The sequence below is a fragment of the Elephantulus edwardii genome, unplaced genomic scaffold (genome assembly GCF_000299155.1).
Source record: "Elephantulus edwardii isolate Elephantulus edwardi_28Jun2011 unplaced genomic scaffold, EleEdw1.0 scaffold00043, whole genome shotgun sequence".
Classification (NCBI taxonomy): Eukaryota; Metazoa; Chordata; class Mammalia; order Macroscelidea; family Macroscelididae; genus Elephantulus; species Elephantulus edwardii.
The window spans coordinates 150,040-166,352 of NW_006399793.1; positions in this window are offsets into that span (position 1 = coordinate 150,040).

A 16,313-nucleotide genomic window follows, 5' to 3' on the forward strand; every position below is an offset into this window, starting at 1 on the left:
AAGAAACGATTATAATAATAAATCTCCTTACAAAGTCTAAACTTCATGGCATTTAAGGCGCAAATGAGCAATGTAAAAATGTACTTGCTGTTGTTGTTAAGTGCTGTGGAGTCATAGACAACTCATAGCGACCCTATGAACACTTGTATAACTTGTATAACTTTCATCATTTCTCCAAGTTCGTGGGGTTTCTGGAGGCAAGCTATTTTGGAAGTGGATGCCATTCCTGCTTCCAAGCTTGTTTTAATCGGGAAGCTCCACCAAACACTTTCTACCATGGGTAATCATTATCACATTTGGCACGTCAGTGTCACAGTGTTCAGCTGCACAGCAACCACGAGTTACCTCTTCTGTCTTAGAGAATTAATGTTAAAATATTTCTTTTCCTGCCTAGAGCTTGGAAGAGTAGGAGATGAGTAGAAATGAATGTCTCTTTAATGATGAAAAAAATCTCAGTGAACATATCTGGGCCTTCATTCTTTTGGCATCAAAAGTTGAATTGGATTGCCAAAACCCCAAACAGATACATCTTGGAAAAGTTGCAACCCACACGATCCTTGCAGGGAAGGATGGTGAAGCTTCATCTCTCATACTTTGGACATGTTTCTATGAAAGGCTGTTCCTTGGAAAAGGATATCATGCTAGGAAAGGTGGAGGCTTAGCAAAAGAGAGGAAGACCCCCAGTGAAGTAGATTGACACAGTGACTTCAGCAATAGACTCCAGTGCACTAGAGGTGATGAGGACAGCACACGATAGGACAGTGTTCACATTGGCTGTTCACAGGGTCGCTATGAGTCATACTTGACTCGATGGCACCTAACAACAACAATAACAACAACAACAGGGAGCAAGAGAGGGCAAATTTCCAGTAATTTATAGGTTCACTCTGAGTCATATTTGACGTGGCACCACCTAAGAACAGCACCATCAAAATTTTCTTCTTTACTTCAGTGTCTGCTTCTTTGACTTAAAATTATATTTACCCGATAAAAAGCTATTTAGTCTTTTCCCAGGTTAGCACTAGGAAGAGTTTAGTTTGTGTATGTATGTGAGAGAGGGGAAGAGAGGGAGAGGGAGAAATGTGAACTAGTTCACTAACTATTGTTGTGGTTGTTATGTGTCAGAACTGACTCATAGCTAACCCTCCTGGAGGTTCCCAGAGGCTGTAAATCACATAGGAGAAGAGCTAGTGGATTCACACCATGTGCCTGTGGGCTAGCAGAACAATGCCTTACCTACTAGGCCACCAGAGCTCCCACTAGGTCCTGAGAATTCACTAACTAGTGGAATTTAATCTTCTTTTTAAAAACAGAATATTTAATCTTTATCGTTATTGTTAAGTGTCATTGAGTTGGTGTCAACTCATAGCAACATTATGTGCAACAGAATGAATCACTGCCCAATCTTACAGTAACCTCACAATCAGCACTATGCCTGAGCCCATGACTGAGGCCAATGCATCAATCCTTGTTTTTTTAGGTTCTCCCTCTTTTTCATTGACCCTCTACTTTCCCAAGCAGGATATTCTCCTTTAGGGACTAACATCCCTGGTAACACAAGCAAAGTATGTGGAAGGAAATCAAACTATCTTTTCTTCTAAGGAGCATTCTAACTTCACTTCTTTGAAGAAAGATTTGGGTTTTGTCCTAGCAGATATATTCCATATTCTTTAGGAGCATCATAATTCAAAAGCATCAATTATTTTTTTGTCTTCCTTATTTCTTGTCCATTGTTTCACACATAAAGGCAATTGAAAAGACCACAACTTGCGATTATTGGAACTTTTCTTGTAATTATTTGACTTACATTCTAGAAGACATTATTATGCTATTTTATATAGTAATTTTAATAGTTGTGCCCCTCCCCCATTTATTTTAACCAACGCTTGCATCACATAAATCCAGTTTAAATTACTTTTTGAGGTATCTCTTCGGGTTTCTGATTAACTGAATGTAAACATCAAAGGATGTTTTAAATAGAATGAACAAAGAGAAAACATTCTTCCGATTTGTCATTGTGGAATTTAGTACAGCAGACAGTAAAGAGGGCATTGGAGAGGACTTGTGTTCTTTGTAAGTTGTTGTTCTGTGCTGTTAAATTGGAGTCGATTCACAGCTGACCCTCCAGCAGGTTTTTAGAGGTGGTGAATCACGAGGGAGGAGACTGCTCATCTTTGTCCCACAAAGCAGCTAGTGGATTGGAACTATATATACCTTTGGGTTGGCAGTACAACTCCTTACCACTAAGTTACCAGTTGTTGTTAGGTGCTGTCAAGACTGTTAATAGGAATAGTTTTAAAAAAATGAAGCCTGAAGCCTTAAGTTCTATTCATACATGGCCTATACCATCTGTTTGCTTCGTTCTGTTGTATATTACCCATATGATCCAGTTTCTCGTTAAGGTAGTGTGTCAGAGAAAAGGAAGGCCTACAACTCAGTGACTGTAACAATGACATTAAACTTGTCAGAAATTATGAGGATGGGGTGAAATAGGGTAAGTTTTCAATCTGTTGTTCATGAGGTCACGATGAGTCAGTCAGCTTGATGGCAACAGCAACAACAACAACAATAATATTCCTTAAAGGCAATGGTTGGAATGATGATTACTTTCCAAAACCCTAAACAGGAGTGTATTTTTGTTATGCACTGCCAAGTCAACTAGGACTCAGAGTGCCAACTGAACAATGGCTCTGAACCTTACCCTATCCTGAGACATTGTCATCATCTCTGACACATCTGACCCCACTGCCAGTCAATCCATCTCATCCAGGGTCTTCCTCTCTTGTGCTAACTATCTACCTTTCCAAGCATGAAATCCTTCTCCAAAGATTGATCCTTCCTGGCAACATGCCCAAAGTACATGAGACAGTTTTAAAATCTTTGCATCAATGAGCAAACTCATTTCACTTCCTCAAGGACAGACTTGTTTGTTTTTTTGGCAGTATATGGTATGTTAATACTATTCTCCAGAACCACAACACAAAGGCATTGATTGTTCTATCATCATGAGTCATTTTTTCCAGCTATCAGATATATAGCAAGCAATTGCGAAGACCTGATGTAGATCAGGTGCACCTCAGTACCTAGAGTGATATCACTGCTCATTTTGGTTGTCTTTCCCTTAGAAAAGATCAAGCTGATTATTTCTATTTTGTTTTTAAAACCAATGATGAACACTGTAGGAGTTCTGGTGGCTTCATGTTGGCAGAGTGGGCTAAAGATTTAGCTGCTAACTGACATGTCATTGGTTCAACTATACTAGCCACTCCACAGGAGAAAGATAAAGCTATTTCTAAAGATTTACAGCCTCAGAAACTCTATGGGCAGTGCTTCTCTCTCTTCTCTGTTTGGTATCAGTCAGGATTGACTCCAACAATAATTTTTGGTTGTTGTTTTAACATTGCATGTGGGTGATCTAAAAAGGCTTCATTGATGAGTGAAATGAATTAATTAGCCAAATACAGTCTACAAAAATGACTTCCATCAACTTTCAGAATCAACAGATTTTTTTCTTTTACCAAAATTATCATATTAACTAACCAATGATAATGGAAAGAGGAAAAAAATATATGGTACTTTGAGAGTCATAGGAAAAAAACAATGGAAAATATTGTTAATATTTGGTCATAAATGTTCTATATAATTTATAGTAGAGTAGTCAAGAAGGGCTTCAACAAGAGAGTTGTCATTTTAGGAGGTGTTGATATTAAAGAAGAAATAATAAGAAAGAAAACTATTAGTTTTGATTAAACCATGATGTTGTTTTTGTAAAGTTAATAAATTTCCTCACTTTCAGATATTGTAGAAACACACAGTATATACTTATGGAACAAAATATAAGAAATTTGTGTGATTTTATTCATTAAAGATAACTAATTTTATAAAAATTGATTTTATAGAATAATTAATTTTTTTATAGAAGATCAAAATTTTACAGAGGAACTGTCTATGGATTATCATAATGGTAGCAAGCAAAATGAGAACTCTCATACCTTTCTAGTGAAAGTCTAACTTGCATAGCTTGTCAAAAATGCAATTTACAATGCCTACTTAGGGTCTTAAAATGACCATGCCTTTTACTTCAGTAATTTCATTTTTAGGAATTAATCTAAGGAGACCATCTAAGAAGTAAAGAAAGGTTTGAATGAAAAATTTACTGTTTTTAATATAAGAATGTAAATGTAAGGAAAAAAATTCCCAAAATTAAAGGGATAGTGATAGTAAGTTATAGTTCAATCACATAATAAAATTTTACATCAAGAGAGACTTAATAATAAAAAAGAGAGACTTAATAAATTCAAAAGGCAGGAAAATTATGACTTTTATATAATTTATTAAATTATTTTTACTGTAAAAATGCTTTTATGATGATTAGAAGATAGTGCTGAAATGTGAACAGTGATTATCTTAAGTTAGCAGAGTCTGAAGAGCTTGTTTTCATTTTCAGACTTTATTTCTTTTTCTAGGAAAATTGAAAAAAAAGTTTAAACAAAAAGGGATAATGGCGAAAGGGAAGATGGGGAGATAGAGAGGGAGAGAATCATTTTCTTTACCCCAAGCTAAATACCAAAAGAGTGAGGTAAAGATAGCGAAAGCAATCACTTTCTGCCTTAGGTGTTGATGCCTATTTCTCTATCACCACACCCTTTTTCCTCCTTTTGCTGTCAAGGCTAGATTAATGACTTAACACCTGTGACCTTCTCAGGAGACTTGCCCTTTCTTAACAAAGGGACATGTAATTCAGACACCCTTGCCTCAAGGAAGGATGACTTTATGATTTCATTTATTTTTCCAGTGCTCTTAAAGTTTAGGCCACAACTGCTCTACCTGAGACCACATTTTACTTCCTCCATTCAGTTCCACAATTTGTTTAAAGAGAGAGGAGAGGAGAGGAGAGGGGAGGAGAGGAAACAGGAGAGGGAAAGGGGAGAGGAGGGAGAGAGAGATAGAGAGAGAAGAAGAGAGGAGAGGGAAGGAGAGGAGAGAAAAGAGGGAGAGAAGGAGAAGCAGAGAGAGAGAGAGAAGAGAGAGAAGCAGCACTCTCTTGATGAATCATCTGCTCCTGAGTCTTTGTCTCAGGCTATGTTTCTAATGAACCTCACCTAATATACCTACCCACTATAGACTAAGACACAGTCTGTTGTTTAGGTACACAGAATCACAGGGAATGTGTGTGTTTATAACTGCAAAGTTTATTTTTCATTAATTAACATTACCATGAATATTTTATAAAATCTACAAGCACGGTGATCAAGGAGGGCCTCACAAGAGAGCTGTCATTTGAATGAGAATAGAAGCAACTGAAGAACTATAGGATAAGCCTGGATAATTTAAAGTTTTCAAAATGTGGTAAGCTCAACCTTTCAGAATAACTTAGAAAACAAATAGCAATATTTTGGCTTCAGTGATACCACTCTTCCTTGGACCTCCTCTTATGTCTCCTTTGACACCTTTTCAGTTTCATTTGTCTGCTTTCCTACTTCTGTTCTCCACAAATGTTGCTGTTTCCTAAGAGCATGCCTGTTCCTTATATTCTCTTCTAGTTCTGCACTTCCTTGAAAATTTCATCTATAATATATGTCTTCAACTACTACCTACAAACTCACACATTTCCACAGCTACACTAAGTTTCAGATCTAGAAACTCAAAATTATGCTCTCCATTGTATTTTAATGTCTTAGGTTCAAAATGAGATTTAACTCCTTCATACCTGCTTCATCTCCTGTACTTAATTTAACTATTTTACAAAAAACAGAAGCTGCACTGCAGTTCCAAAGGCACGTAGTTTGAATCCATCACTGCTCCTCCTGAGAAATCTCCTCTGTGTGATTTACTGCATCTGAAAACTCGCTGGAGGGTCAGCTAAGAGTCAGTTCTGACTCAATGGCAAACAACAACTCCCATACAGCAGCTGGTAGATTTGAACTGTGTGGCTTTGGGAATTGCAGTGCAGCTTCTTACCACTAGGCGGCCAGAACTCCTCGAGTATTCTAATTGTTGTTAAGTGCTGTCGAGTTATAGTGACCCTATGAAAGAAAGACCTGGACACTTGTATAACTTTCATCTTTTCTCCAGGTTCGTAGGGTTTCTGGAGGTAAGCTTTTTCAGAAGTGGATGCCACTCCTGCTTCCAAGCTTGTTTTAATCTAGAAACTCCACCAAACACTGTCTACCATGGGTAACCATTATCGCATTTGACACATCAGTGTCACAGTGTTCAGCTTCACAGCAACTACGAGTTACCTCTGTACAGAAAGTGGGCAGAGCAGGGCTATATGACCTAGAAGAATGTTTGACCCAAACCAATTAAAAACAGGCCTGAGGGCCGCAGATTAAAGTCACCCATCTTTGGCTTGAGCTGTAGTGTTTAGAAGAGTACTGAACATCCTTTGGCTGCCAAGAGAACATATATGTTTTGGAAAGGTGCAGCCAGAATGCTCCTTGGAGACAAGCATGATAAAGCTTTGTCTCACATACTTTCGACATATTGATAAGAGATGCTATTACTTGGAGAGGGACATCATACTTGGAGAGGCAGAGGGTTTGCAAAGGAGAGGAAGACTCTCAACCGGGTAGATTGATACAATGACTGAATGAGCTCTTGTGTGTTAGGAAGTGTTAGGATGGCATAGGATAGGACAGATTTCAGATCTTTTACTCATGGGGTCGCTATAGGTTGTACTCTACATCAACCTAACAACAACAATTTGTCCATAAACACAGAGTTACTAGCACATTCATTAACTAATTGAATTATGTATTAGTGGTTAAGGAATTACACTGCAATCCAAAAGGCAGGTAGTTCAAGTCTACCAGCTGTTCTAGAGGAGAAACTTAGGCAATTTCCTTCCATGTGGTTTATTGCCTCAGAAAACTCACTGAAGTGTCAACCATGAGTCAGTTCAGACTCAGTGGTATATAACAACATATCACCATGAAGGCAGCCTTGCCATACAATAGCTAATGGCTCAAATAACTGAAAAAATTGGCCATTTAAACTCACCTTCTACTTTACAAGAGAAAAACCCAGAGATCTGCTTTGTAAAAATTATAGTCAAGAAAACTCTGTGAGTCAGTTTTACTCATTTGGGTGCTGTGAATAAAATTTACTCTGTAGTACCCAATATAAACAGCATATCACTGAGTTGTACTTATATAAAGAGAGTAAGACAAGATAAAATGTTCTGGTAAAATTTAAGATTGTACAGGTAATTATCCCTTCTAAAGAAACAACAGATTCCAAGTCAGATGAATCCTATAGAGGACTAACATAATGTAGGATGAAAATGAAAGAATTTAAGCAATCAGTGTCACGTGTATATGTGCCAAACTTCCGGACATTTTCTGTATTTTAAAAATAATTTTGACTAAGCTATTTTAAAAGACAGTCTGGTAATTTTAAGCTTCCTAGCTTAGATAAATTACATCCGAGGGCAATGAGAAAAATTGCAGGAATACTGTTAGAAGACTATTTTAGAGAGTCATCTGGCTGTTGTTTGTACACAGAAGCATAACAGCTGCACTTCACTTCAATCTAATTCCGGTCTTTACTTTTTACTTTAAGATATGCGAATCTTCAGTACATATTTGAGAAGGGACAAATGTAATCATTAATACCTAAAATATAATGTATTCTATTTTACATGGAGGAATAAATACAATCATAAATGTATGCATGTAAATGTCAGGCATGGAAGATATAAGTGCCTAAAAACTAAACTTGTATATAAGTACTTGAATCTTAGTGGACTTTAAAAAATGTGTAAATATTACTTAATCAATATAGTTCTGGACAATGTACAAATGGAAGAATCTGGCAGGGACCTGACAAGCCTTGATAATCATGGGCAAGGTTCAACAGTGATTGATTTTATAAACGTAATGCATGGGAATGATTATATGAAGCACGGTATGAGTGAAGAATAGTGTGAAACAACGTATATGAACTTTGTGAGCAAACCAATATAAAATAAATCAAATAGAATATCCTTTAACTTTGAATTTTCTTTTAAAAAGTTATGCATTAAAGTAAATGGTTAAGTCACAGGCAAGACAGAGAAAACTCAAGTAACTCGAGAAATTCCAGAAAAGAAAGAGAGTAGGAAGGAGGGAGGGTAGGAAGGGAAAATGGCAGGAAGAGTTGGAAGGAAGGAATGCGGATTTCTTTAACACCCAAGCACCTATGTTACAGGGTGTTGACTACCTTCTGGGCAGGTAGCAGCCAAGCTCTTGGCAACATAAAGGCAGGGGTAGCATGCTGAAGTATACACTTTGAAGCAACATGCTCTGGGTTTTTTAAACCAGATTTTTCCATTATCAGCTAAGGCAACCTAATAAAAAGAAATTGCTTAAGTCTCCACTTCCACATATGAAAAATGAGCTTTGTCAATAAAATCATACCGTGCACAGTCATCAACTAAATGTTCTTCTTAATAATGGTTTTCCTATGTGCTGAAGAATAATATCTTTCTTAATTTTCCTCAGAGTCATAGCAAAGACAGTACATATCAATAAAAAATTAGCCAGAATTAGAGTATAGCATGTGACCCAAGCAATATCCATATGCTTCCATATTTTTTTTTCGTATGATTCTGTTAGATTTACAACCATCATGATTATCTAAGACTTGGAATCTTGGGTGTACACAGGCCTTCCAATACTTATCTCTAGACCTATTTAGATGAACAAGAATATTACAACGGCCACTATAATTCTAATTTACACCCTAAGAACATAGGAGATTCCTGCTATGGTAGGACCAGAGAAAATCCTATCTCTTGAACCCTCCAAAAAAGGGGGATCTGGGAGCTTAGTAGGTAAGGAGTAGTTCTGCCAATCCAAAGGAAGGCAGTTCAAATCCATCAGCTGGTTTGTTGGAGAAAGACAGTCCCCTCTGTTAGGATATTTAGTCTCTGAAAACTCATTGGAGTGTCAGTTATGAGTCAATTCTGACTCCATGGCAATGAGTTCAAGTTTAATACACTCAAAGCAGGTGCCTGGACCCAGCAGTTAATCTCAGCGCCAGTTTCACTCAGGCCAGTATTTTTTCATCCTTGTTATATGCCTTTGAATTGAGTATGACACACAGTGATCCTATGAACAACAGTTCTGAACTCTGTCCTATACTGCACCAGCCTCATCATCTCTGACACACTTGAGCCCACTGCAACAGTTACTGTGTCAAACTATGTGGTTTAGGGTCTTCTCTTTCATCAATCCTCCACCTCTTCAAGCATGATGTCCCTCTTCAAGGAATAACTTCTCCTAACTACATGTCCAAAGTATGTGAGAGGAAACTTTGTCATCTTTGCCTCTAAAGAGCACTCTGGCTGCATTTTTCAAGACAGATGTGTTTGTTCTTCTGGCCATTTTTGGGATCTTCTTCACTCTTCTCCAAAATCACAACTCAAAGGCATCAATAATTCTTCAGACATCCTTATTTATTGTCTAGCTCTCAACTGCATAAGGGAGTGATTGAAAAGACCATCACCTGAGTCAGGTGTACTTGAGGCTCTTCTTTGTTGTTGTTGTGAGCCATCAAGTAGGAATCAATGCATAACTGACCCTCCAGTGGGTTTTCAGACACAGTAATTCCACAGGAGGAGATTGCCCATCCTTCTCCCACAGAGCAGCTGACAGATTCAAACCGCATGCCTTCAGGATTGCAGCACAGATTCTTACCACTAGGCCACCAGAGTTCCATCTTCTTCCTTACAGAATAAATAAATAAAGGCTAGTTTGCAACATTTTAGAACTCAGACATGCAGAACCCATAGACCATATTTTCTGACTTTATTTTAATGAATAACACATTGAAATATTTATCTTGATAAATTTTGAGTTTCTGATGACTTATTTTGCACCTATGGCAAATTTTGCATCTTATTTGTCTCTCCCTTGTCATGCTAACAAGAACAAGGGTTGAAACTTCTGGCCTCCATGGGCGGTAATCAGCCCCTGAAAGCCAGTCATCTTCTCCCATAAAGTGGGCCAAGCCCTCTATCAGACTGAGTGGAGGTCCCTTAGCCTAGCAGGTGCTCCCTGACCAATTCAGGCTTATGTTGGCCTGATGTTTTGGGGCTTCGCATTAAAATCAAATGAGAGTAATTTGATTCATGGAAGAATATTTGACCAAAAACAATTAAAATCAGGCATGAGGGCATGATGGTACGCAACAAATTTTCAGTGAAAAATACATTAATAATCTAGCTCTATTTTTGTGAAAATTTCTTAATGAAGTTTTGTCATCTTTCCAGTAATTAATGATATATACCCAAAGGCCTGATGCCATCGTCAGACGCATTTTAGAAAGTTACAATTTTATATGTACACTGTTACACTTATTTTCATTGACGAGGCTTATAATAAATCAGCCAAAAAGATATCCTTTATGGGAACTACTAGTAATGATGTTTGCAGCATATTTTTTCAAAAATGTATAAAGTCATAAGTTTTCAAATAACCTTTTCAAAATGGTATTCATTGCCTAGTGGTAAGAAGTTGTACTACAATCTCAGAGGTACACGATTCATATTCACCAGATGCTCTGCTGGAGAAGGAGGGGCAATCTCCTCCTGTACCTGTCAGATCCAATTTGACAGTACACACATACAAAATAACAATTTTTTTTAAATGGTGTGTATAAGAAGTGCAGTTTTGTGCTTAGACTTTGATTTAATCACAAGAAGTTAGGGGTAGAAGAGGTCTAGTCCGATACCTCATCTTACAGAGATTTAAAGTCTTAGTGACTTGCCCAAAGTCCAGGACACGAAGGGGAGGCCGATGCAAAACCTAGTTTCCTGGTTTGTAGACCAGTCCCTTTCTAGGCACAGTAAGCTGTTGTTGTTGATCACAGAGTCAGAACTGACCCATAGCTGATCCTCTAGAGGCTTTTCAGAGGCTCTTAATCACATAGGAGGAGATTGCCCATCCTCCCGTGGAGCAGCTGGTAGACTCAAACTGTGTGCCTTCGGTATTACAGCACAGCTTCTAGCCACAGTATGCTATACTAACATTATACTGATATTATGGGTCTCCCTCTCCACAATGCTAACTTATATGATAAGGAGAATGGGTTGCTCATTTCATAGTCCACTTGAGGAAAAAGTAGGGCTGCCTGAAAATATCAAAATAAACAAAGTGATTATAATAAAATTGACAAGATGAAATGTGTTTGTTGAAATCTGAGATAAGTTCTTTTCCCTGGTTCTTGTTCTCTTTAAGAACCAAAAGCAAAAAATAACCAAATTCTAAATGTCTTGAGTTTCAGGAAAATGCTGTATTAGTGAGTCAGACTTTCAAAATAATGTTAGCAAAGGAAGTGACTGTCAGTGCGTGGGTGAGATGTTTTTTTTTAGAAGTCACATGAAGAAAATGAAAAAAAAAAATTAAAAAAACCCAAACCCTAAACCAACAACCAACCAACCCAAATAGCTCCATGCAAAGTTCTGAAACATTCTTTCCCCCACTCTATTCAGGATTTTCTTCAATTCTCAGCCTGATGCAGGCTAATTTAGCTTTATTTTGCTTACTTCTCTCCTGTCTCATGGATCTCATATCAGGATACACCACTAAAAGACTTGGTTTTTTTCCCCTCAATAATCCATGTACCTTATATACATCTGTGATTTTACTGCTGTTTCACTTACCTACTATGTCATTTACTTTTTCCTTCTTCAGTTGCAAAAATCTAAGACAGACTTCAAACATCTGCTTAATTTTTTCTCTTTGAAGCTTATAATGTTTTCCAAATTTAGTATTAGTGGTTATTTCCCACAGCACTTTGGTTTTGTCATTTAAGAAAATGGTCTGATTTGTTCTGTGGGGACATGACTTTCCTCCCAACTAGATTTAGATTTAGTTGAGGCTGAGTCATTTTAATATGTGCCAGGAGTGTATTAACTAGCAAAGATTCTAAAGTAGACATGACAAAGTCCTTGATTTAAGACACTACCTAGTACTTAACATGCAATTTGTTTATCTTCACTGAAGCAAACCAAAACCTGTACATTAACAATATGTACGTTATCTCTGAGGGCAGCTAAGGCCAAATCCAGTTGAAGACCCTCTGAGCAAACTTGAGGGATCTCTCTTGGATTATCCTTATGGAGATAAGGAAGTTAGGGTGTAAATTCTTAAATTCAGTCCCTGCTTTAGGATGTCTGTGTGTGTAGGGGAAAATATTTGGACTTAAATTACCAATATTTCTGGTCTATACTTCAACAGAACAGAGATTTTTCCAAAGCAGTCAGAGAAGGCTCTCATGGAGAATGATATAGGTGCTTAAAGTAGGAATCTCTTGAGAGGAACTGAACCATTCAGACATCTAGAGTAGCCCAAGAGGCTATAGGTTGGACACAAACAGCATCTGCTGCAAAGACTTAAATAACTGCTATTGATTTTATTCAAAGTATTGAGTTTAAATAAATGTTTGTGCAGTTCTTGTTAGGTGCTTTTATGTTGGCTCTGATGCAGAGAGACCAGATCAGAATACTATCTGATCCTCCACTACCCTCACAATCTCTGCTGGGTTTAATCCATTGTTACAGTACTGTATTAATCTGTCTCTTTAAAGGCCTTCTTACCTTGTGAACCCTCTACTTTTCCAAGTACCAAGACTGGTTCTTCCTGATTGTTGTTATTATGTGCCATCTAGTCATTTGCGACTCATAGCAACCCTATGTACAAGAGCCCTAAATGCCGTTCTATCCTGTGCCAACATCACTGTCTCAAACACATTCATTTCCACCACTCCACTCACAGAATCGAGCCATCTCATCGAGGGTCTTCCTCTCCTGCACCGTCCCTCCACTGTCCCAAACATGATGTCCCTCTCCAAAGGATCAGTCCCTCCTTACAACATGCCCAAAGTATGTCAGATGAAGCTTCAGAATCCTTGACTCCAGGGAACATTCTGGCTTCACCCTCTCCAAGACAAACCTGTTTGTTCTCCTAGCAGTCCATGGTATACTCAACACTCTTCTCCAGCACCACAGCTCAAAGGCATCAATTATTTTTCTATCATCCATAGTCACTGTCCAACTCTCCAATGCATAGCACGTAATTGCAAAGACTATAGCCTGGATCAGGCGCACCTTAGCCTCCAGCATGACGTCATTGCACTTCAGTACTCTTGAGAGGTCCCTAACAGCTGACTTTCCCAATGCAGTTCATCTCCTGATGTCCTGACTGCTGTTACCGAGAGTGTTGACTGTGGAACCAAGCAAACTAAAACTGTTAACTATCTCAGTCTCTTCACCATCCATACTGATACTGCCAATTGGCCCAGTGGTGAGAATCTTTGTTTTCTTTGATATTGAGCTTCAATCCATATTGAAGGCTGCAGTCCTTGACCTTCTGCAGCAAGTGCTTTAGGTCCTCCTCAGTTTCAGCAAGCAGGGTTGTGTCATCTGCATAACGCAGGTTGTTGATGATAGTTCCACCAATCCTGATGCCACATTCCTCCTCGTACAGCCCAGCATCTTGGATGATCTGTTCTGCATACAGTTTAAAAAGGTATGGAGACAAAATACATCCATGATGGACCCCTTTCTTGATTTTGAACCACCCAGTGTCTCCCCGCTCTGTTCTGACGACTGCCTCTTGGTCCAAGTATAGGTTTCGCATTAGCACTATCAAATGTTCTGGGATTCCCATTCTTCTCAGTCAGCCATAGCTTGTTGTGATCCACACAGTCAAAAGCCTTTGTATAGTCAATGAAGCACAGATAGGAATTCTTCTTGCATTCTCTGCTTTCTGCCAAAATCCATCTTACATTAGCTCATATCCATGCCTCATTCAGATGCCCCACGGGAAGACGGGAGAGGGGTCCCCCCAAGGACGAGGACGCCAGAAATTATTGAACAATATGTCTTCCTGATAGCATGCCTAAAATATGTGAAAAGGAAGTCTTGCCGTCCTTGTTTCTAAGGAGTATTCTGCATTCACTTTTTCCAAAACAGATTTGTTTGTTCTTTTTTGCAATGCATAATATTCTCAGTACTCTTCACCAACATCATAATTCAAAAGAACCAATGCTTCTTTGATTTCCCCCTCCTCATTATTCAACTTTTATAAGTACAAGAAGCAACAGAAAATACTGTGCATTGTGTCAGACCCACCTTCATCTACTAAGTGACATCCTTACCTTGGTTTTTAGAATTTTGAAGAAGTCCTTTGTAGCAAAGTAGCCAAGTACAGTATGTCATTTGATTCCTTGACTGTTTCTTCTGTGGATATTGATTGTGCATTCAAATAAAATAAAATCTTTGAAGAGCCAATGCTCCCATTAAAGAACATTGTCCCTTCAACAAAATAAGGATTTATTTAATAAGCAAAAATAGGGATTACATATATTGGTGGAAAACTAGGGATCTATGCTCCATTTTGCTTCACCTACCACATACTGTTTTAGTCTACCCTGTGTGATGTCTCATCCAGAGCCTATAGTGAGGTCAAAGCCCAGACCCTTCGGTGAAGAGTTGTCCTTTTTATAAAGAATGGCTGAATCTCCAATAGTTGCTGTGTTGTTTCTGACTCATAGTAACCCCTCAGTTCTGCTTGTCAGACAGTACTGTACTCCATAGCTTTTTATGTGGCTGGTTTTTTGGAAGTGAATTTCTAGGCCTTTCTTCTGAAGTACTGTCTGGGGCACTTGGCCTTATATCCAACCTTTAGATTAGCTAGTAAGCATAATACCTGCACTACCCAGAGGCTCCTCTACGATATCTACAATCTATAAGCCAAAAAAAAGTCATCTATCTCAAATACCTCTAATATATAAAGGTGGTGAAAGAATAAGCTAATTCAATAAAGACTCATTGGTAAAAGTAGCAGGGCGGTGAGGGGGAGAACCAACGCTAAAATCCTTAGCAACTTCATTCCTTACTCCATTTATCATGTTGTTTATTGGTTCATTTGTGAGAAGTTCTGTTTCACACTGATGTGTATGTAATGCATACTAATCTTCATCAATAAGTGTTTTAAGTCCTCCCTGTTTTAAAGCAACATTATGTCAAATACACATTGCAGATTGTAGATAAGTCTTCCTCTAGTCCAGATACTAACTTCCTTTTCATATAACTCAGTTCTCATATTTTTTCCACAGCACACAGACTGAATAGGTATAGTGGAAGGATACAACCTTGATGCAAATCTTTCCTGATTTTTTCCACAGCACACAGACTGAATAGGTATAGTGGAAGGATACAACCTTGATGCAAATCTTTCCTGATTTTAAGTTGGCAGTAGCTCCTTGATCTGTTGGAATGACTGTTTGTCTATGTACATGTTCCACATGAAGACAATAAAGTGTTTTGGAGTTTCCATTCTTGGCAATGTTATCTATAATTTTTCTTCCACCACATGGTTGAATGCCTACTCTTCATGAAATGTAAATACTGGGGTAGTACTGACTTGACTCTTTTCTAAGAAAAGAGAGTGCAGGGATTTTGTTTTGGGCGGTTTTAGGCAGTTTTTGCAGGTGAGCACACATACACATATGCTGGGGGTCCTTGTAGATAGGAAATTGTGTTGCCAACCTAAAAGCGGGCAATTTGAATCCACCAGCTACTCTTCAAGACAAAGATGGAAAATCCCCACCCATGTGATTTATGGCCTCTGAAAACCTGCTAGAGCATTAACTATGAGTTTCCTCCAATTTGACAATAATGAGCATGAAAGATAATAATATCTTCTTTTGTTGTAAATACACAAAGAGATTTTACTTTCATGAATTAATGAAATAGTTCCCGAAGGTAGTACTTCCCAAAAGTAGGTTTGGAACTATTCTTTATTTTCAATAATTTTTACTTTAAGAGAATTGACTATGCAAAGGCATTTAACTGTGTGGGTCACAAAAAATTATGGTTAACCTAGATTAGAATGGGAATCCCAGAATATTTAACTGTGCTCATGCGAAACCTATACCTGGATCAAGAAGCAGTTGTCAGAACAGAGCAAGGAAACAGTGCATGGTTTAAAATCAGAAAAGGTGTATGTCAGGGATGCATCCTATGGAGATTCAGGGATGCATCTCCATACCTTTTCTATCTATATGTGGAACAGATAATTTGGGAGGCTGGGCTTTATGAGGAGGAATGTGGCATCAAGTTTGAAGGAAGACTCATCAACAACCTGCATTATGCAGATGATACAACACTGCTTGCTGAAACTGAGAAGAACCTGAGCTCCTTCAATGTAGACTGAAGCTCAATATCAATGAAAAAAAAAAGATTCTCACCACTGGGTTAACTAGCAGCATCATGATAGACAATGAAGAGACTGAGGTTGTTAACAATTTTAGCTCCACAATCC